At 46.6% G+C, this 24,455-nt stretch overlaps 1 pseudogene; it reads left to right on the forward strand.

Moving 5' to 3' along the window:
- The first annotated feature begins 20,969 nt into the window (after positions 1–20,969).
- On the forward strand, positions 20,970–24,139 carry LOC119361382 (annotated as a pseudogene).
- The last annotated feature ends 316 nt before the right edge of the window (positions 24,140–24,455 follow it).

Genomic DNA, 24,455 nt, shown 5'->3' on the forward strand with positions numbered 1-24,455 from the left:
TGTTGAAAATTGATGACGTCACTTTGAATGCTGCATAATGTCGGCTCAAAAAAGTCTGGAGTTCAAATAAGTTTAAAAAATGAAGTGGCCCGTGTAACAGACGAGTTCTCGTCCGAAACCCTGATACTCCGAAAGAGATTGTCCAGTTTGTACACGAAGTGCGTCCAGTTTTGAAGTGAGTGGCGGCCGGCGGAGGACCGACGTGGGGGATTGAGGGGGTGACCGAGTGATTGGAGAGAGTGAGGGCGTAAACATGTAAAAATATACATTAAAAATGCATTGATTATTAATGATCTTTTTATGTACAATCTGAATTTTCAATATGAGTCCTCAACGGTTTAGAAACCAGTGAAGACTCATATTGAGTCCACAAATTCTACACATAGATTTCAATGCAGACCAAATGCTTGTGATAGTTTGAGAAGTAACATATTTAAGGTGGTAAATATCTTGCTAGGGGAGCGAGGTGGGACTAAAAATAGCCTGCCACAACCTCTTTACTACCGGTTCATTCCATGAACCAGTACTAAAGGTGCTGGCCGGGCCCCATCATCTTTAATACCGGTTCGTGGCATGAACCGGTACTAAAGGTTCGCACTGAACCAGTACTAAAGATCTCCTCCCGCCTAGCCATTTGAACCGGCACTAATGGACACATTAGTGCCGGCTCAAATGCAAACCGGGACTAATGTGTCTCACATTTGACCCTTTTTCTACTAGTGTTATGATCCGGTCTTTCCCAAAGCTAGGGGTTCTTTTCCCATCCCTATCCTTCGTGTCAACCTGTATCGGACCCCGAGTCAAAACTAAAAAGAGAATGAAGTCTCGAAAACTCTTAATTAATAAATATTTGTGCGCCTACTTTGCTTATCCTTCTATGCCCCCTTATAGATAGTTGGGTAGAGCGAGAGGGATAGCAAGGACATGAAAAGGGAAGATTTTTTACGGCTAAGATGTTTCAGTTCACCCCGACATGAAGCTACCACTTCTCTCCTATTGTTTCAAGTTGTTATCTCATTGCCCCCTTTTAGTAACACATTTGACCTCTATCACTCAGAGCACAAATTGTTGTGCTCCTCACTGCTCAAGAGACTTCTTATTTTCTTCTTACCCTTAGAGAAATCAGGAACTCTTTCTCTTTTGGTAGTGGATTACCTCTTCAACTACTTGCAAACGGAAAAAAGTGTAATGTTTCCTTTTTTTCTGGATCACATTCCTCTAGCTTTTGTTCTTTCTGGGGCTCAGGTCATTTACTTTGTTAACTTCTCTTTTTTATTTTACACTTTTCTATGTTTTGTATTGGTCCCATATTATTCTTATTATTATTATTATTATTATTATTATTATTATTATTATTATTATTATTATTATTATTATTGTTATTATTATTATTATTGTTATTGTTATTATTATTATTATTATCCTTCTACCACCTATTTTATATGTTTCATTTCCATTTTCTTTTGTTTTATTTATTACTAAATTTTCTCTTATATTTATATTTTTACTTTCTTCTAATTCTTCTTTCATTTTTCTCAAATACATGAACATATATTCTACTCACAAGAACAACTGCTTTTCAAGTATATGAAACCTTTAAAAATACATGAATATTTTTTCCATATACATGAGTTAAAAAAATATGAGATCATTTTATTTCAAACATATAAACACTTTATGTTCAGATAGATAAAGCTTTTTCAATTATGCAATACATGAAAATTTATATCATTAAATTTTCCTTCAAATAGTTTTAAATCTATTAAATAAAAATATTTTAAAATAAAATGAAATATGTATGTTAATGATCGGAGACTTTAAATGAAAATATATAGTTTTGAATAATATATATGTTAAAATAGAAATGCAAAAAGATAGGACAACATAAAAGGAAAGTGAAACCCAAAACATGGGCCGGTCATAGAGTACTATGCCTCACGTAAACCATAGAATTGGATCTACCATAGGACCATTATATACGACTTGTGCAAAGCTGACTTCCCGCAAAATAAAAAATATTGTGCAAAGCGGATCTAGTTGGGTTGCCCTCAGAAAAAAAACTGATCAGTTTGCCTCTGTGCCCTAGGACTTGTGCAAAGTTGGCTGAATCGATTGTATCGGGGAGACTTGTATGGGATCTGACATTTAGACGAGATCGTGAGATGAACCCCAAAATCATATTAGACATTTCTAAACAAAACTGAAGGTGTATGTCTACATCCCTGAAAAAAAAATCAGCTCAAAACTCGATGTACATTTAGAGATTAAAAAAGACAAATTCATGTGAATAGTAGCAACTTTGGGTGAATAGTACTTTGCCACTATTCACATCCGATTATTGCCTTTTTGTTTCTATTATAATGTAAGTTGAATTAAGAGCTGAAACTTTTTGCAGTAGTCCATCAAACATTGATATGTGTCTTCAAAAAATATGAAAATGTTTGAACATATTTTTTTTCCAAAAAAATTGATCCCATAGATCTCACGTCTCGCACACAAGTCTCTCCCCGGTTGTACCCGATCAGCATCGTCTGGTTTTCACCCTTGTCCCCCTCTCACTCCAAACTATATTGAATTGGTCCACATGAAACTTCTTTGCGCGTGCAGCACCATTGCCGGAGACTTGCAATCTGCTCACTCCTGCCGGTCGTTGCGGGATATGTTTACCTTCGTTGCTACTTGGTGCTATCAATAGCATGTTTATGTTGCACTTATTACTGAATCTAATTTGTAGCACATTTGTAAATGCTACAAGTCATACTCTACAAGGTTCTGTAAATATGCTCACCTAGTAATACACTAGATACTTATAAAATATTAGTTGCACATTATTCTTTAGAGACATGTACCACGATATTTAATGAAATAAACCATAGATGAACATATATACAAATATGTATGTATGCACTATATAATTTATTGAATCTTCAAAATATAATTCAAAGATAATTTTTGTTACATCAAATAATTTAAAATTATAATAAATAAAAATTCAATGATACATGTTACAACTGATAAGGAAAAAATACTACTTAGCCATACCAACTACATTATGTGATTAAATATACCAACTAGAATGTAGAAACAATCTCCTTATTATTGTTGTATGATCAAAATAAGATTAAATAAGTATGAATGTTTGGTATAAAAATATTTATACATTTTCTTGTTTGGACTGTCATGTTGTGAACCTCTAGGTATAACTCAAATCAAGCAATTCGAAACACTATCTCAATTGAACAAACAACGTTTATTAAACTTATACCATATATATATATTCTTTCTACGAAGGTTACTCATACAGGTTCTTAAGTGCTCTATTTCATTTGACTATCATCATGAGCTAGACCATTGGGTGCGCCTATTGGACATGGGCTGCTGGAAAGCAACGGAAAGCAGCGACTATAAATACAAGTGAACGGGCTACAGACTACTCGGCTAGGAATTGGACGGCTTCGGCCTCCTCTGTTTTTGTATCTTCTTCCTCTCGTGTTCATCTCCTTCTGTTTACTAGCTAAACCTTGGCGAATCCATGGCTTGTAGTTCAAATCCTTGAGCAATTGATCTCTGTACTAGTGTGTTGCTAACAATTGGTATTCAGAGCCAACCGATTCCTCCACGCAAAATCCACACAAAATTCCCCATCATAATCGATCTCCAGCCATGTCACGGGGATCAACTTGGGCTGGCCGCCGTGATCGAGCGTTCACGTTGGTGGAGGACCCGCATCAGGGACGCCTCGCCAAGTGGATGGACCAGGACAAGCGGGCATGGCATCGCACCGAGTTTAGTGCCCGTATTACAGCCATCAAGGCGCAGGTGGCTGCAGAGGTGTCGGGGGCGGTAGCATTGGAGGTGTCAGCTGTCGTTGCAGCGGCACTACAATCTGCATGCACGGGGCACCACGAGTACCTCGACCATGCGCCAACGACTACATCGACCCCAACTGCGTCTATGGCGGATGACAACACATCTGTTCCTGATGCATCCGTGGTGGTTTCTGCTCAGAGATCGGCATCAGCCTTCGCGCAGCAACAGCAACAGCAGGAGGAAGAGGATGCGACGCGCCAGACAATTGAGAACAGAGACGCCAACGTCCTTGTTGCTTGGATGCCCACCACATGTTCGACACAATGCCCAAGCCGCGCCATCATCATGTCGGTGTCGGCGCCCGCTTCTGCCGCAACACCAGCTTCGTCCAAGGTCACCATCAGCACCGTCGAACAGTACTATGTCGGCCTCGAGCCAACGGCCTTGACCTCGACGCTGACCACCGCACTGGACGTCTCGGATGCCTGCTCAACAGCGGCGAACTCCACCACCATCATTCCTGCGCCATGGGCAGTGGATGCAATGGCCATGGACATCTCAATGCCAACCCCCACCTCTACATCGGGCGACACGGACTCTGTTGACGCGTCGGCCGCCACCTGCTCGACCGTGAGCCTAGGAGGGGACAATGCTACAACTCTTGTCTCTATCGTTGTGGATGCGTCAACAGCAATCAAACTAGCTTCAAGTGTTGCCACCCCATTGGTTTGCCTGGATGATCTCCACTTCAAACCGTACACACGTGCCATCAGCGTGTTCCAAAGTGTTCCTATGTCAGCGTCTTCCAGGTGTTCTACAGAAAGTTTAGACCAAGACACCATCATGGACTCGCCAGAATCTGCACTCAGCGTATGTCCTCCCCCGAGAGTAGCGTATGCCTACTTCCACTCTAGTATTATGCCACTAAGTGCTGCAATTTTGAGGAGTGCTCGTGTCCAGAAGGTCAACATGTTCCGGTTGCTCAACAATAACGACAACATCAATGTCACCAAGGAGCAAGACAAGTCACCACTTACATGGTCACCAACTCAAAATCTGTTTCAACGGGAATCTGCCTCGATAAGAGACAGGCTTTTTAGAACCCAAGTGTCCCGGCTCCCTCTTATCAGCACCGTCCATGCAAAACAGGGACCTGGAGATCTGTGCCATGCACTGCAAGTGTATTTGGTTTAGCAGGCCTACTAACAGTAACAGAGATAGCTGTGTTTCGCAGGGCACTGTAACCTTTTAGCCAGATTCCATCACACTGTCACTTTTGTGTTGTCCCCGATTGGATATGTCGGCCCGTGATTCATACAAACAATGGGTTTGTCACTTTGCTCTCTGTTTGACAGAGGTTGGTATTTACTGAATCCACTATTCAAAGTCACGCGTGCCACCACCGAAAGTTTCTGGTCCACTACGACCGATCATAGTCAAATAGAGTATTAAACAGTACTAACCTGTTAGGCCGCTATGAGCTCTCTTGAACATTGCAGCACAAACCGACCAGGATGAGCCTGCTGCATGCAGGGCGCCGTCATGACCAGTGACCGCTCTCTGTCATGCATGTCGCATACAGGCAAGTCAGGAATAGGTACCTAATGCATGCACCTACTGCCAGTCCTCCTATTAGATGAGCCAAATAGACTGACAAAGCTGATTGAATAATATCTTAGTCAAACCCCGACACGAATCTCACCAAGACTGGAGGAGGCTGATAAGAGGGTGCCGGGACTCCCGGGTGCTACAACACATTCTCGGCCTCGATAATTAGACTTGCACCACATGTCATCATAGCTTCAAAGGAATTTGATGCTCTGTTTGTTATTGGCAATCTTAGTGCTCAGCAATATTTAGTTCAGTGGAGAGTTTTCAAGTCTCAAACAAGGCTCCACAAGGTAGTATTGGTGGCAGATCAACCCATTCCCAGTATGAATTATAAGTTACTAAAACGGCCATGGGATGTAGGATACTGGAGTTTTGGTTGTTCTAGGTTCTACCTATTGACTGGAGGATGGCCTAAGTGGTCACACACAAATGGATTTGACACAAGTAGCAAGCTACTTGTTACAACGCATGTTGTCACGGCTGGCTTATTTGTCGGTGTCTAGTACAGTTCGAAGGAATTACAGACATTGCCGTGGAATCCCGGACAGCAAGCAATTTCTGGTCCCAAGTACCTATCTAGCATTGAAGTAATTGCAGCTATTTGTGTTCGACCCCTCAGTTGTTCATGGACTTCAGTTGAGTTGAAAGCCTGGTCTCCACCGGTGCGGCATGTTCCTGATCACCATTGTGAAATATTGGAGGAAGCGTAGAACCCTTTGCTCGGGCCGCATTGTATTATATAGAAGGTATGCCGTGGCTTACAAGGAAGGGATCGGTAGAGAGAAGAGATAGATCGATGCCTGGTTGGTTACAGAGAGGATTACAGAGAGGAATAACAGAATAAGAGATAAGAGAAGATTACAAGTTTAAACTAGTCATATCTCTTTACAACTTATTCTAACATTCCCCCTCAATCTGAACCGAATAAACTTTACCAAGGTTAAGATTGTTCTTGAATTCATTCAACCTTCCTGTAGTAAGAGGTTTTGTGAAGCCATCAGCAAGTTGATCACGAGTTGGTATAAAACGAATATCAAGTAGCTTTCGAGCTACTCTTTCTCTGACAAAGTGAAAATCAACTTCAATATGTTTGCTTCGTGCATGAAAGACAGGATTAGCTGAGAGATAGGTTGCACCAATATTATCACACCATAATCTCGCAGCTTGTGGAACTTTGATCCCAAGTTCATAGAGCAAAGTCTGTATCCACATTACCTCAGCTGTAGCATTACCAAGTGCTTTATACTCAGCCTCTGTACTTGATCTAGAGACAGTTGCCTGTTTTCTTGCACTCCATGACACAAGATTTGTTCCCAGAAATACAGCAAAACCACCTGTGGACCTTCTGTCATCAGCACACCCTGCCCAGTCTGCATCAGAGTATGCAGTAACAAGCATAGACAATGACTTGGTAATCTGAAGTCCAAGACCTTATGAATATTTAAGATACCTCAAAATCCTTTTTACTGCAGTCCAATGAGTTGTTCTAGGTGCATGCAAATATTGACATACCTTATTAACAGAATAAGAAATGTCAGGACGAGTAAGAGTCAAATATTGTAGAGCACCAACAACACTCCTGTACTTTGTTGCATCTTCTGGTCCAAGCACCTCGCCACTTTCAACTGTAAGTTTTTCTGAAGTGGAGATTGGTGTACTCACCGGTTTGCAATTTTCCAATCCCACTCTCCTGAGTATGTCAGTGGTGCACTTGTCTTGTGTAAGAAGTATACCATTTTTTATCTGATTAACTTCTATACCAAGAAAATAATGTAGATCACCCAAGTCCTTGAGAGCAAACTCCAACTTCAGATCTTTAAGCAAACAAGTGGTAGCATGTGCACTGGAACTAGCCACAATTATATCATCAACATAGACAAGCACAAAAATAGTGATATTATCTCTGTGATAAAAGAACAATGAGGTATCTGCTTTTGATGGTGTAAACCCAAGTTGTTGTAGTTGCATATTCAATCTTGAGTACCAAGCTCTTGGGGCTTGTTTCAAACCATATGAAGCTTTATCCAACTTACAGACATAGTGCGGTACACTTCGGTCCTCATATCCTGGTGGTTGCCGCATGAACACTTCTTCCTCAAGAACACCATGAAGAAACGCGTTCTGAACATCTAGCTGGAGTAAACTCCATCCCCTAGAGACAACAATAGACAGTACAAGCCGAATAGTAGCAGACTTAACAACAGGACTAAAAGTATCTTCATAATCAATACCAAACCTCTGTTTGAAACCTTTAGCAACTAGTCTAGCCTTGTATCTGTCTATGCTTCCATCAGATTTTCTCTTTATCTTGTATACCCATTTACAATCAATGATATTATCACCCTGCCTTGGTGGTACTAAATGCCATGTTTTATTTTTCATGCGTGCATCATATTCATGATTCATAGCTTCTTTCCAATCTTTGTGGGCAAGAGCATCATGCAAATTTGTTGGTTCACCAATACTACTAAGAAAAGCACATTTCACTTTATCATACCTGGCCGTACCATCAATGTATTCTTTTGCTTTGGTGATGCCTAACTATGAGCGAGTATGTCGCCGAGGAACCGCTGGTGCTGTAGGCGCAGAAGATCCCAGCTCCGGATCCCAGGGAGATTCGTGCACAGAATCTGCAGAGGGAACCGGCCCGTGATCCGAGGGTGATCCTGGGCGCGGAGACCCCGCAGACGCCCCGCTGTCAGCAGCGGTTGGCTCAATCCGCAGGCTCCCGGCTCGTGAGGCGCCGCGTGGAGACGCGGTTTCGCCCGCGCGTGGGCTGGCGCGTGGAGTGGCGGGCTCCATCGGGTGCAGGTTGTCGGCCACAGCCGCGTCAGAAGGAGGCGTGCCCGTGCTGGCATGCACCTGATTGGCTGCATGCCAATCTGCATTGGATCGCGCGGCGACAGGGACAGCGCTGACGCGCGGATCGGCACCAGATCGTGCACCAGGTGAATCAGCCCCGCTTTCTGCGCCGCTGCCACCAGGCGGATCAGCCTCGTTTTCTGCACCAGCTTTGTCCTGTTCTGCACACATAAAATGACGCCCCAATCTTGCACAAACATCATCAGAACCACTGTTTTCAACAGAATTTTGCACATTGTCAGTTTTATTTAATTCACCCCCGTGATCTAGGAGTAGTGTTATCTCAGTATGAAGAAGGGCTCTGGCGTTTGGATGAAGTTTGGCAAACGGAAAGAGAGTTTCATCAAAAACGACATCTTGAGTAATATAAATCCGTCCAGTTGCAACTTCTAGGCATTTGTATCCTTTATGAAGATTACTATAGCCAATAAAGACGCATTGAGTAGAGCGAATCTCAAGTTTATTACGATTGTAAGGACGGAGATTGGGATAGCAAGCACACCCCAAAAATCTTGAGAGAGTTGTAATCGGGTTTTTGATGATATAACCGCTCTAATGGAGTTATATTGCCAATGACTTTACTAGGTAGACGATTTATGAGATATGTGGCGGTAATGAATGCTTCATCCCAGTACTTGAGAGGCATAGATGCATGAGCAAGAAGAGATAGACCAACTTCAACAATGTGGCGATGTTTTCGCTCAGCGGAGCCGTTTTGTTGGTGAGCATGAGGACAAGACACATGATGTTCAATGCCTATGCTACGGAAGAAAGGGTTGAGTTTCTCATACTCCCCTCCCCAGTCACTTTGGACTGTCAGGATTTTTCTGTCAAAGTGTCGTTCAACAAGTTTTTGAAACTCTTGAAACACAGAGAAAACTTCAGATTTGTGTTTGAGTAAATAGATCCAGGTAAACTTGCTAAAGTCATCAATGAAACTAACATAGTATTTTTTCCTGCCAAAGGAGTCTCTTGCATGACCCCATACATCACTGAATATAAGCTGTAAAGGAGCATGAGATACACTATTCGACTTGGGATAAGGTAGTTGGTGACTCTTGGCACATTGACAAGCCTCACAAACGGACTCACTAATAGGACTATGTGACAACGAGAGATTGCCTTTATTGACTACTTGTTTAACAATGATAGAAGACGGATGTCCTAATTTTTGATGCCACCTTGCCAAAGAGGGCTTGATGACGGAGAAAACTTGATGACGCTTGCGACTAAGGGCTCCAGATGTGATGGGGTAGAGACCTCCAATGCATCTACCGTGATGTAGGAGTCCCCTCGTTGCCCGATCCTTTATAAAAAAGTAACAAGGGTGAGTTTCAAAGAAGATGTTGTTACATTGGCTAAACGAGACATGGATGCAAGGTTTTTATCGGCTTGAGGAACATGAAGTACATATTTTAACACTAGATCATGTTTAAGTGTAGGGGAATTAATAAAAGCTTGACCAATGTGCTGAATATCCATACCTCCACCGCTTGCGGTGTGAATCTAATCATTGCCATGGTACTGTTCACGGAGGGCGAGCTGTTCTAGTTCACTTGTGACATGGTCCATTGCACTAGAGTCAACATACCAAACTCCTTCTCCTCCTTGTTCACGCATGGCAGCAGCAACATGGCGAGAGTCAGGCACAAAATTCTCATCGTACCTGTGCCAACACTCCATGACTTCATGTCCCGCCTTCTTGCAGAGCTGACACCAGGGACAAGGACGTGAGGAAGGGGGACGGCGGCTGTTGTTGGCGTGGAAGCCACCACCCCCTGCCCTGTTGTTGTTGTAGCCGCTGCTGCCGCCGGTGTTGTAACCGCCGCTACTGCTGTTGTTGGTGTAGTCATTGTTGCCGCGCCCGCGCCCGCCACTTCGTTGCCCCTGGTGACCGCGCCCACGGCCACGGACACGGCAGGCAGAGTTGGCGGATGACTGTCGAACGTTGGTGCCGTGGAGGAGATTGAGGCGAGCGTCGAAGCTCAAGAGCTGGCTGTACAGCTCCTGAACCGTGATGGGTTCCACCCGCGCAGCAAGAGCCGAGACCACGGGGTTGTAGTCCATGTCGAGGCAGGCAAGGATCTTGGACACGATCTCCGGATCGGAGAGCGCGGCGGCGGTGCAGGCTACTTCATCTGTAAGGCTTTTTATATTGCCAAGATACTCAGGCATTGTCATGTTACCTTTTTGAAGATTCGTGAGCTCGATGCGGGTGTTGATTGCTTGAGCTTGGCTTTGGGCAGCAAACATGGCGTGGATGGCATGCCATACGTCGGCCGGCGTCGGGAGCGTCGTGACCTGTGCCAGGATCTCGCGGGACAGGGATCCCATCAAGAATCCTTGGAGCTGCTACTGCTGTGCGTACCATAGGGATCGTGCGAGGTTGAAGACTTGTTCATCCTTGCCTTCCTTGGTGATGGTGAGCGTGGCCGGCGGTGGCTGGCTCTGCGCGTCGAGGTGGTGCTCCATCTGCGCGCCCTTGATCTGGGGCAGCACGATGGCCTTCCAGAGTAGGAGGTTACCCCTCGTGAGCTTCTTTTGGGGTGGCGATCCGAGGAGGGAGGTGTTGGTGGAGGTGGAGGTGGAGGAGGAGGCAAAGGCGGAGGATGATGAGGTGGTGAGCGCACCAACGGTGCTGGCCGTCATGGCGGCGGAGGTGGTGGACATCTCTCTCGGTCGAATGGGTAGCTAGATGCGATCTTTCCTGATATATCGAGGAAGAGGCTCTGTTACCATGTGAAATATTGGAGGAAGCGTAGAACCCTTTGCTCGGGCCGCATTGTATTATATAGAAGGTATGCCGTGGCTTACAAGGAAGGGATCGATAGAGAGAAGAGATAGATCGATGCCCAGTTGGTTACAGAGAGGAATAACAGAAAAAGAGATAAGAGAAGATTACAACTTTAAACTAGTCCTATCTCTTTACAACTTGTTCTAACAACCATTACATGCGACGAATGATTTGGAGGATAAGTGAAGATAGATCAAATACTGCATGTTTGGTTATGCTACAGTCCACTGCATTTTCTTCCACAGAAATGAGCTCATGGCAGGTATCTAGTTTCAACATCACTGTCAGTATCCCAGCTGATTACTCCCATGCATGGTCTGTTCCTGACAATACATATCTGCAGTCCATGTCTAGGTGCTATCCTGTTAAGATGGTGATCAGTAAATCTTCTCATGCTAGTGCTTCTTACTTGATGGTATGGAGGATTGCTTGGGTGTTCTGTTAAGTGTCTACTATCGAGGCCTGCAACTCCCAGTGTCCAGTCTTCATAAAATTGACTCATTGGTCTGTACTGCCTCAACCAAATGCCTTGCTTCCAATTGTGATTCCTTGGGTGCTAACTTTCCAAGCTTCTCAACTGACTTTGGATCCAGGTGGCAGTCTATCGATTCCTGCTGCATATGTTATTGTTACCATCACGTCTGGACACACTTCAAACTGGGCATGCTTTCTCCATTGCATTACAAGAATTTGAGCTTCTGGAGATATTTAAGTGTGGACCAGATGATGCTGAAAACTGGGCATGTTATTCAGTCTGGTCTGGAGCATATCCAATGGAAGATTGCATGGTCGTTTAACTTGAAAAACTTGGATGTTGTCAACCAGTCCGAGCAAACACTGGTGGAAAAAAGGCCTTTGGTCGCGGTTCGCAACTGCCATTAGTCGCGGTTGCGCAACCGCGACCAAATAAGCGCGACTAAAGCCCCCCACCTTTAGTCGCGGCTCCTTAAGAACCGCGACTAAAGGCCCGTCCACGTGGGCGCCAGGCGGCCGTCGGGGCGGAGGACCTTTAGTCGCGGTTCTTCTGGCCAACCGCGACTAAAGGCCGCCACAGGTTTAGGGTTTTAGCCCCCCCCCCTAAACTTGTTTTCTGTTTAATTTGTATTGTTTTATTTCTTTTGTGCTTTATTTTAATTTTGAAGGAGTTTCATATATTCTACGGTACTACATACATGCATATGAATGTACAATTTCAAATAAATTTGAAATTAGAACCAAAAAGAATTCAAGAGGAATATACAATATATATTCAATATCATCGGATGACCATATACAATTTTGAACAAGTTTCCATACATGATTTAATGCATATAAAGTTCTACGTCCTCGTAATAGTGTTCTCCTTTAGGATGGAGGACTTCCCTGTTGAACCATCCAGCTAGTTCCTCTTGAAGTGGTCGGAAGCGAGCTTCTGGACTAAGCATCCACCGGAGGTTATTCCTCTGAGCATTGGTATCACTCGGAACCCGCTCAGAGGTGTATCTCCGGATCATCTCACAGACATAGTATCCACATAGATTGGTCTCCGGTGGCTGAATATCCCCAGCATTCTTAGCCTTTAACATTTTGAATTCTAGCTCTTTTTTGAATTCACCGACCTTTGTATCTACGAACCGTCTCCAAACCCTACGAGGCAAAGAAAATTAAATGAACAAGAGAGTTATTAATTAGTTACTTGATATTAGGAAATGAACGAAATAGGCCGATCGATATAGAGCGCAAATGAATGAAAATAATTACTTCTGCAGCATTCTTCTCATGCCGCCCCAAAGCTTTGGATCCATATTCACACAGTCGTGGACGAGACATTCTGAGGTGTTAACTTTAATTACTAGCAGAATCCAGTGGAACCTGCGGACACGATACATGCACAGTACGTCATGCATAACTCATCGATTAGCCGGCCACATACCATGCATGGAGTAAACAAAAGAGAATGTGCTCAAGACAGAAACACTCACTCAAAATGGTAAGGAAATAGAATATCACTTTTGAGTTCCTGCTTTGTAAGAAAGTGCCACAGGTCTGCCTCCACGTCGGCGGGGTGACGCTCCAACACATGTCCATTAACGATGTGTGGGTCAATGAACCCAACATCATGGATGTTCCTTACTCTGCATTCCTTAATCTTCATTCTGCATGTATAATAGCGGACACAACAATATAGTTAGGACATATATATAGTGCAGGCAATATGAACGAGATGGGGTAGAAAAATTAATAAATCACTTACAGAACGTAGCAACTGATGATAGATTTATCGAGCTCGCGCAGATTGAAAAGCTGGAACAATTCACTCAGTTCAATTTGTACATAGTAATGTTTGAAGTGATGCTCATGTCTAACTTCCGCATAAATATATTCTTTGGCGTTTTTATTTTTTATGTAACCCTTGTACCATTTCAGCAGACCTTTCATTTGTGGAGGTAGATCCTTTTCCTGCGCAGGCTCGACGAGAGGCCCATTCTTGACATATGTAATTACTACCTCCTTCACTGGCGCCTCATCAAGGCCTAACAGTTCACGAAGAGTAATACCTAAGTTGGCCGCTTGTTCTCTGGCACTCGTTACAGTCAATCCCTGTGCTGCCGCAGCTTGTATGATCTCGGGGGCATCCGGACAGAAGGCTTCCACTATAAGCGGGGCAATCGATTGTTTACTTTGTTCCCCGAGCTGGGCAACTTGTTTCCCGCTTTTTTTACTTTCGACCTTCTCCCGCTCTTTGTTCTCCTTGAACATGAGTGCCTGCCTGCGAAGTTCACGTGCATAGTCGTTAGGCAGATTCTTCGCGGCTTGGGACGGTGTGCTCAAAAATGACTTAGCCCACTTCTTTTGCTCATCAGAAAATACTGGCTTGGGCTCGGGCTCTCTTTTCTTCTTGCAGTCCGCCTTCCATTTCTCCAAATCAGCAGCCGCGGCCGCGTCGACTTCCTCGGCACTACGTTCCCAAGGCCTTGTGGGGAGAGGCTTCAGTGATGGCTCCGGTACCTTTGTGGTCTTAGGTACATAAGGGTCCGGGTTAATAATCCAGGACTGCTTCTGCTTCTTTGCCGGAGGTGGATTGGGGGGCGGCGTCTGATCACCCGCCGGACGAGGACTGGGGGGCGGCGGCTGATCACCCGCCGGACGTTGTGGACTGGGGGGCGGCGTCGGCTGACGTGACGGAGGTGTAGGTGAACCGCCACCACCACCACCACCACCGCCACCGCCACCGCCACCACCACCACCGTAGGGGGGTGGACTTGTTGTCCTTGGCGCCTCGCCTGGAAACTTGATAAACTTCTTTTGCCATAGAATGAAATGGCGCTTGACATCTCCAAGTCTTTTCTCCCCTTCAGGTGTAGCAATGTCAATCTCCAGGTCCTCAAACCCTTGGACTATGTCCTCCACCGTGACACGAGCATAGCCATCTTGAATGGGGTTGTTGTGGTGGAGTGCTCCAGGTAAACATGGTAAAGCACTGCCGATGGCTACCTTCATGGACATGTTCCCGATAGGATAATACAGATGACATTCTTTCATCTCCTTTATATCGTCCACGGGGTAGCGAGGAGGCTCCGGTGAAGTAATTTCAACCACCAGAGGCTCCGGTGCAGTAATTTCGACCACCAGAGGCTCCGGTGCAGTAATTTCGATCGTCGGTGCATCTGCACCAGCCGGTGGGGCCTCCGTGGAAGCCACGCTGCTTCTCCGCTGCTGGCTTCCGAGATCCGCTGGATGATCTTCATGCTGCACCCGAGCTGCATCTCTTTCGGCTACTAGTACACTCATGGTTTTCTTCATCACATCCATTTCCGATGCCAACCGCGCCACAACATCTGCTTCCCGATCCATCTTTCTCTTACGGCTTCTGTAACCGTACGGGTCATCGTTCTGGGGGAACCCTATTTTCCACGGAATGTGCCCCATGCCTCGTACACGTCCTCCGTGTTCAGGATTCCCGAGGGCTTTTGTCAGCGCGTCGTTCTCTCTGTTGAACTTGATCTTCCCCTGTTGAGCATCCCTCATTGCGTTAATAAGGTCTTGGCCAACATGTACAGCTGATCTACAACATCATTGTCATTCATTAAATGTTTTCTCAACCAACTGCCGAAAGTCTCCATGTGGGCCTTCCTAATCCAGGATTCAGGCTTCCCCGGGTTGTCCGAGCGTAAAATATTCTTGTGTTTCTCAAAGTACGGAGCCACCAAGCTGGAATTGGTCAGTACAGTGTGGTGTGCTTCAGTCAGAGAATGGCCGTCCATACATATCGTTGATTTCCTTCCGATCGTGCCTTTTCCACTTAGTCTCCCCTCGTGCCGCGATCGAGGAAGACCAATCGGCTTAATGTCAGGAACAAAGTCAACACAAAACTCAATTACCTCCTCATTTCCATAGCCCTTGGTGATGCTTCCTTCTGGCCTAGCACGGTTACGAACATATTTCTTTAATACTCCCATGAACCTCTCGAAGGGGAACATATTGTGTAGAAATACAGGACCGAGAATGAAAATCTCTTCGACTAGGTGAACCAGGAGGTGCGTCATAATATTGAAGAAGGATGGCGGGAACACCAACTCGAAACTGACAAGGCATTGGATCACATCGTTCTGTAACCGTGGTAGAACTTCTGGATTGATTACCTTCTGAGAGATTGCATTGAGGAATGCACATAAACTCACAATGGCTACTCGAACATTTTCCGGCAGGAGCCCCCTCAAAGCAATCGGAAGCAATTGCGTCATAATCACGTGGCAGTCGTGAGACTTCAGGTTTTGGAACTTTTTCTCCGCCATGTTTATTATTCCCTTTATATTGGACGAGAATCCAGACGGGACCTTCATACTGCTCAGGCATTCAAAAAAGATGACCTTCTCTTCTTTGGTCAGAGCGTAGCTGGCACGACCTTGAAACCATTCCGGATGCCGGTCATCAGGGTCTTTCAAACGTTGCTGGTCCTGCCGTGCTTCCTTTGTATCATTTGTCTTCCCATACACGCCCAAGAAGCTTAGGAGGTTCACGCAAATATTCTTCGTAACGTGCATCACGTCGATTGCAGAGCGGACATCTAGGACTTTCCAATATTCTAGCTCCCAGAATATAGATTTCTTCTTCCACATGGCTGCGTGCCCGTCAGCTCCCTTCGGAACTGATTGTCCGCCAGGACCCTTTCCAAAGATGACTTTCAAATCCTTGACCATATCAAATACCTCAGCACCAGTGCGTTCCGCAGGCTTCGGCCGGTGATCTGCCTTGCCGTTGTAATGCTTGCCCTGCTTTCTTACTGGATGAATTTTCGGAAGAAATCGACGATGCCCAAGGTACACGTTCTTCTTACAATTTGGCAAATGTACACTTTCAGTCTCATGTAAGCAGTGCGTGCATGCATTGTATCCCTTATTTGACAGTCCCGAAAGGTTACTAAGAGCAGGCCAATCGTTGATGGTTACGAAAAGCAACGCTCGTAGGTCAAATTCCTCTTGTTTGTGCTCATCCCACACACGGACACCACCCCACAGCTGTAAAAGTTCATCAACTAATGGCCTTAGGTACACATCGATGTCGTTGCCGGGTTGCTTCGGACCTTGGATGAGCACTGGCATCATAATGAACTTCCGCTTCATGCACAACCAAGGAGGAATGTTGTAGATGCATAGAGTCACGGGCCAGGTGCTATGGCTGGAGCTCTGCTCGCCAAAAGGATTCATGCCATCCGTACTTAGAGCAAATCTTATGTTCCTTGCGTCAGCTGCAAAATCTTTGAACCATCTGTCGATCTTTCTCCATTGCGTTCCATCTGCGGTGTGTCTCAACTCCCCGTCCGACTTACGGTCCTCTTTGTGCCATCGCAACAACTTGGCATGCTCTTTGTTCCTGAACAGACATTTCAACCGTGGTATTATAGGAGCATACCACATCACCTTGGCGGGAACCCTCTTCCTGGGTTTCTGGCCCTCAACATCGTCACCAGGGTCATCGCCTCTGATCTTATAACGCAATGCAGTGCATACCGGGCATTCATTCAAATTCTCGTATTCACCGCGGTAGAGGATGCAGTCGTTGATGCATGCATGTATCTTCAGAACCTCTAAACCTAGAGGGCAGACAACCTTCTTTGCTTCGTACGTACTGGCGGGCAACTCGTTATCCTTTGGAAACATATTCTTCAACATTTTCAGCAAGTTTTCAAATGCCGAGTCAGCTACACCTGCCTCTGCCTTCCATTTCAACAAATCCAGTGTGCAGCCCAGCTTTTTCAGACCATCATCGCATCCGGGGTACAGCGCCTTTCTGTGATCCTCTAACATGCGATCCAAATTCTCCCTCTCCTTTTCAGTTTCGCAGCGTCTCCGTGCATCAGCAATGGTCCGACCAAGATCATCAACGGGATCATCACGTGCCTCTTCTTCACCTTCCCCTTCACCTTCAGCATCCTCCATGAAAGTATCACCGAAATGAGCAAGATAGCTTTCATCGATGAAATCATCCCCTTCTTCATCTTCTTCCATTATAACCCCTCTTTCTCCATGCTTGGTCCAACAATTATAGCTTGGCATGAAACCCTTATGAAGCAGATGCATGTGAACATCTCTTGAGGAAGAGTAACCCTTCTGATTCTTACAGATAACACATGGACAGATAACAAAACCCCCCCGCTTGTTCGCATTAGCCACTACGAGGAAATCTTTCAAACCCGTAGTGAACTCGCCGGAGAGTCGGTTACCGTACATCCATTGCCGATTCATCTGCATTATTATAATATAAAATATATAATTAACCATCATGCATTTGTTAAACTAACTAGCTACAAACAATATAAATTAAACAATGAACTACACACATGCATATTTTATCAATGACACATCAAAGGTTCATCAAGTTGCTAACCGCGATCGAGGAGTGTGGCTCCAACACTTCATGTCATGTTTGTTTCATGCTCTTGGGGCATTTCATCAAACACCTTATGTGCATAAGAGGAACCAAAAGCAAACCTACACCCACTTGTGAAGAGAATGGCTCCAAATGGCTAAGTGTTGGCTGCTGGATGGGTATATATAGGGGAGGGGCTTTAGTTGCGGTTGGCCTGGCAAACCGTGACTAAAGGTGCCCGAAGGCCTTTAGTCGCGGTTGTCCTCGCCAACCGCGACTAAAGACCCTCACGTGCGCCAGCTGGCCACCGAGCGCCCTGGGCCCAGGCCTTTGGTCGCGGTTCACCTCCAGAACCGCGACTAAAGGTCCCATTAGTCGCGGTTCCTACAGCTTCGCGACTTATGGGGCTGGACGGAAGCCTGTTTTTCCACCAGTGAAAAAGCTCTTGCCGCAACATACCCTGAGTTGTATTTTCCGTGGCACCGAGGCGATGTCCTAGTACAACATATCCTCTTGGTGGAGTTCAGTTGCCTAAATTGCAAAAGGCTCATTTTGGAAGTTGCTACACAATATGATTTTGAATGTTTTGCTTGGGAATTTAAATGGGCATTTTACTTAGTGTGTTGTGCTGGCACGGCAAATACTGTGCCATTTCAGTTCTTTGTTTCTATTGCCGTGAGGAGCTTCTCGGACCTTGAGTTTTGTCAAGGGAAGTTGTCATGGGATCCAAGCATCTGGGCGCTTCTCTATTTCTTTGGTTTTTTTGCTCAAACTGAAGCAACAGGAAGGAGGGATCTTGCAGCTCCAGCTTTCTACTCCGACAATGTCTGTATTGACCGACCCTACTACCTCGATGTTTTTTGTGACCAAGTGAACATCAGCGATGACTACTTCCTTGAGCAGGCCGGCGTCATCTGCTCCCTCAACCTCGCCAAGTACTGCATCATTTACGGCACGCACGGCGACCTCGGCGAAGTCATGAAGCATCAAGTACCATGGGATCCAGGAGGTTCGACATGGCATCGGCTTGAGGTCAAGCGGGACTTTAAGGAAGGGGGAATGCTAGCGATCGACCCTACTATCGTCATGGGCTAGACCATTGGGTGCGCCTATTAGGCATGGGCTGCTGGAAAGCAACGGAAGGCAGCGACTACAAATACAAGTGAACGGGCTACAGACTATTGAGCTAGGAATTGGACGGCTTCGGCCTCCTCTGCTTCTGTATCTTTTTCCTCTCGTGTTCATCTCCTTCTCTGTACTAGCTAAACCTTGGCGAATCCATGGCTTGTAGTTCAAAATCCTTGAGCAATTGATCTTTGTACTAGTGTGTTGCTAACAGGACAACCAGCAGCGGCGGCCCAAGAGATCGACGACTAGCCAAGGCGAGTCGCCATTGATTTGTTGTTGCCGTCTAGCCCTAGCTCTCTCCTACCTCTCGCAGCACTCTTGTTCACCAGCGAACCGAGGAGGAAGAAGGAAGGGAAGAGGTGGACACAGGAGGATTTCGGCGCTCGAACGCCACTACCCGAGCACAAACTCGTGACACCACAGCCCGGCTGTTACAACGATCATCGCAGGCGTTTTATACCTGGCCCAGCACTGGGACACGATCCCCATGCTCCTACCAAACCGCACGCCCGATCGACCCGCTCTAGCCACGCCCTCTCCGCGCACGTACACGGCCGGGTCGCAGCGAGCCCGCAGCAATCTCCACGCACGCGCTCTGCGGATCTACAAACTGCCTAGACCTACTCCTACGCACACAGACGCATGCACGACGCACCCCCTGAGCCACGGACCCGGCGCAATCTGGTCCGCGCCCGACGCGCCCTGCGCTCACGCAGCCACCACGCTCTGGCCGTGGCTCTTATGGCTAACACTCACCCCCTGAGCCACGGCTCAGAGGAGCCCGTCGTCCTCGACGTCGGCGTTCTCCAGCAGTGCCTGATCCGCCGCACCGTCGACGTCGTTGTCGTAGCCGCCACCGCCCCGACATCGTTGCCACGCCTGTCACCGTGCCTCCGTGCCATTCGAGTGCCTTCCCCACGTCCCCGCGCTCCCGGCCCGCGCTCCCGCCGCGCACGTACGCGATCTGCGCACCAGGTCCAGCGCCCCGACATGGTCCGCACCCGCGGTCCCGACGTGCCCGCTACGTCTGACGCCCGCCCATACACGCGCCCGACGCGGTGAGCCCATCGCCGCGGCTTGTTCTTCCACGCTCCGCACGCCACCAGCCCGAGCCATGATCGCGCTCCGACGCGACCAACGTGGCCGATCCGGCGTGTCCCGGAGCTTGGCCTTCCCTCCGCCGAGCCGCGCCGCGCCACCGCAGCCTCTGCGCCACCGTGCAGGTCCGCCGCGGCCGCCGTGCTCTCTGCACGCCCGGCATCACCGTGCTCCGCCGCCGCACGGGATGAGCGCCATCGCCGCGAGCTCCTCCGAACCCGATGCTCTGATACCAATTGTTGTTGCCGTCTAGCCCTAGCTCCCTCCTACCTCTCGCAGCACTCTTGTTCACCAGCGAACCGAGGAGGAAGAAGGAAGGGAAGAGGTGGACACAGGAGGATTCCGGCGCTCGAACGCCACTACCCGAGCACAAACTCGTGACACCATAGCCCGTCTGTTACAACGATCATCGCAGGCGTTTTATACCTGGCCCAGCACTGGGACACGATCCCCATGCTCCTACCAAACCGCACGCCCGATCGACCCGCTCTAGCCACGCCCTCTCCGTGCACGTACACGGCCGGGTCGCAGCGAGCCCACAGCAATCTCCACGCACGCGCTCTGCGGATCTACAAACTGCCTAGACCTACTCCTACGCACACACACGCATGCACGACGCACCCCCTGAGCCACGGACCCGGCGCGATCTGGTCTGCGCCCGACGCGCCCTGCGCTCACGCAGCCACCATGCTCTGGCCGTGGCTCTTATGGCTAACACGATTCTGCAGGGAGCCCGACGGTTGTCTCCTCCTCCGCAGCCACACACGAGCTGCCAGCCCTGGACTAGGTTGCGGCACGAGAAGCGGATGGCGGAGGCATGTCCAGGTGCGCCCCTCTCCCTCCCTCCTCCTGTGTGTGTGTGTGTGTCTGCATGCGCTCGCGCGTGTGTGTTCGTGTGGGACTGATTCTGTTCGTCCGCGCTGGCTTGGCAGCGGCACTACCCACTCGATACGTGCCCCGCCCCAGCTGCCGACCCCCTCCTCCACGGTGGCGCCTCCGTCCCCGGCGACCCACGGCAGCAGCCCACTACAGGTGATATTAGATTTCATGCTGATGTACATGCTTTGCATGCTTAATCCTAGCACTACTTCTGTTTTCTTTTGCACACAAGGGAACTTGCTATTCTTGCAGTCATTGATTAGTAAAGAAAGGGAGGAGGGAGGGAGTAATGGATAAGAAGGTAACAAAGATAGATGCTCTCGTTGGCAGCAGCTTTCGTGGAGGGTGGCGCACAGGACACCTTCGCCCCGAAACCATAGCTGTACGTGCGGGTGCGCTGACGTCTCTCTGCTGTGTGGTAGCGCAGGACGGTGAAGATAGGGGACAAGAGCTGCTCGCTGCAGCCGCTTGTCGGTGGCCCCGACGGCCTCGTCCCCTGCCAAGGCCAGGATGGATAATTATATTGTTCTCCCTTCCAGTTCATCTCTGCACTCTACTCATTCAAACGTGCCTTGCTGTTTCACCTTAGTAACAACAATGGATGACATTGGTTGATTGGTACAGATGATAAGCCGCGAGATGGCGGTGCCCCGATGGCCAGCCGCAGGACGAGACCAGGGACAATAGGTCCCTGGTCGACAATAACACCGTGCAGACGCTGTCCAGCAAGGACATCGAGGCGATGAAGCGGTGAGGATTCAATTGAACGTTGTCCACATGTCCTGCTCGAGTAGGGTATTTACTTTCCTTTCTCTATATTTTATGAGAACTTGATGTCGTGCGGGTTTTTAATAGGGAGGGTGCCAGCGGTTTGGCTCCACATTTGGAAATAAGACAGTGTTCTCACAGGTTGGCATCCGTTACTTATTGTCTGGTTTGTTTCCTTGTTGTTTTGGTGGAACAGTGAGGTGTCATTTTGTATGACCGTTTTCGGTTGCAGGAGAAATACAAGCTGAAGGAACAAAACAAATATGCGCCTAAAGTGCTTTTGCGGCGCCCCTCTACCCGAAGGTATATATCTCATGCCACTCTGTTCGTAGAAGGAAAGATATGTCATATATTTTGTAAGCAAATACTATAAAATTTGTGGTTCTGTGTGAGTCTGATTGTCACGCATGCGACCATATGTAGTATCACAAATTTCATTTTAATATAAAGATGCATCTTCTAATTAGCTCTTTGCGGTGGATGTCCTGCCCAATGTAGCGAACCAGTTTCTCTGGAGTATCTTCTTAACTGCAGTTTGAGGATTGTTGTAGTGTATGAATGAAGTAGGACAAATAAGAAAGAACCGCTGCTTTATTTATAATTTCGCTACAACAACTGATGAAAGCACATCTAGCTCTATGGTGGCAATGTAGTTTGTTGTGGCTAAAATTTACTTAGCCCAACTAACCTTAGGTCAGACCAACTTCTGCGAGTGGTGTATTCCAACATACAAATTCAGTGCATTTGAATCAAGAGATGAAAGTGGTTGGAGGGGGGAAATAAGAAAGACTAAAATGCAATGTTTTTAAACTTATAGCCTATGGAATTTGAGACCCGCAGTTGTTGTTTTTGAATATTCTTGTATCCTCTGTTTACTTAAAAAGTGGTGTTCAGAACAAGAAATAAGTTCTGGCCGCGTAAAAATTGCAGTTCAGACTCCATTTGCTAGGTTGGTCGGGGTGGGAATGGGAGGGTTTTAATTTCTCAATAGAACATGTCCCATTTTCCAACTTTTGGTTTGAAAGATTACCAAGTGAACTGGATTTAACGTAGTTATTGGAAAGTTGGCATAATTTTGAAATAATTCTATTGTAAGTTATATTTACATAGTGCTTGACTTGAAGAAATATTTTCCTTTTTTATTTTGTTCATTACTCTTAACATATACTACTAGAAAGTGTGTAAATTATCTAAATTTTTTGTTCCCTTTTATGCTACCGCATCTGTGAGACATATTTCAAGAAGTACCCAGCTTGAATAGGGTAACTATTTCCGTTTCATTACTTGCTAGAGCCAATCTATTATTTCTCCCTCCTCACCATCATAGTCAATTTCTTGATCTTGCATAGCTGTAGCACTTGGTTACTTAATGCTGTCTTTTCTTGTTCCTCAGGTTTAAGTGAGTTGATGCGCTCTCCCTCTTGTTGTCTATGGCAAATGTTGGTGCATACTCAGATGTGCTTGCCGTTGATATGGTTGGGGGTTTAGTTGTTGGAGCTGTATCTGAACACTTAGGAGGTAAATTATGCTTTCTTCTATGGTAATGGATGTTATTTGGTGTTAAATTAAACTTTCCAATTGAATGATACTATTTTAACCTTCTGTTTGTTGACAAATCACCCTGATTTAGCGGGAAGTTGCTATGTGTTGTGGCATGTAATCACTAATTCTCTCACAAGTCACATTACTTGTTTCCATCAAACTGCAATATACATCTCCAAATATGAAACCTTTAGGCTGACCTGCCATTGCCAGCTCGAGGTGTTTGTTAGTATTTGTGAATGTGCGAAGTAAACCTGATTCTTGTGTGTTGTGCATCGCCATTTACATATCTTATTAATGAAAATCATCGCTGATTATCTCTGTTATATAGGTATTTCCACACAAATTTTATATCCAAATCTTGTCATTCATGTTGTTGCAGGGATTTGCATGGTGGAGAAAGCTATCCATTTGTGCGGTCATTGGATTAGTAAACAGAGGGGGGAGGGAGGGAGAAATGGACAAGAAGGCAACAAAGATGAAGATGCTCTCGTCGGCAGTGGCTTTCGTGGAGGGTGGCGTGCAGGATACCTTCGACGACACCTGCATCATCTGCCTTGAGGCCTTCTACGAGAGCGACCCCTCCGGTAGCGACCTCTCTCTTGCGGATATAATGGTGATTGGCGATAGAAATCTTTTGATTTGGTGGTAGACGTGTCAGAAGTTGAAGTTATTCTGGTTCTTGTTTTGAATTGTCACAAGTTACAAGCTGCAAGCATCATTTCTATCTCCAGTGCATCCTTGAGTGGTGAGGACCATGCTTTCTTGTCTTTGCAATTTCCCCTCAAGTTCCACTAGTGCAGAACCGGGCAATAGCACAGGTTCGTAAGGCCCTGTAGTGCCGGTTACATAACCGGCACTAAATTGTGGTCACTAAAGCCCCCCCCCTTTAGTACCGGTTCAGCACGAACCGGTGCTAAAGGGCAACCATGTGGCACGAGCCAGCTCCGGGGGCCTGGAGCCCTTTAGTACCGGTTGGTAAGACCAACCGGTACTATAAGGTTTGGGGGGTTTTTAGTTTTATGATTTCTTCTTCATTTAATTTTGTGTTTCCATTTTAATTCTTTTTCGTTTGCTGGTATTTTACGATACTACACATTGTACACGTTATGCA

Source organism: Triticum dicoccoides, chromosome 2B (genome assembly GCF_002162155.2).
Source record: "Triticum dicoccoides isolate Atlit2015 ecotype Zavitan chromosome 2B, WEW_v2.0, whole genome shotgun sequence".
In the NCBI taxonomy this organism is placed as follows: Eukaryota; Viridiplantae; Streptophyta; class Magnoliopsida; order Poales; family Poaceae; genus Triticum; species Triticum dicoccoides.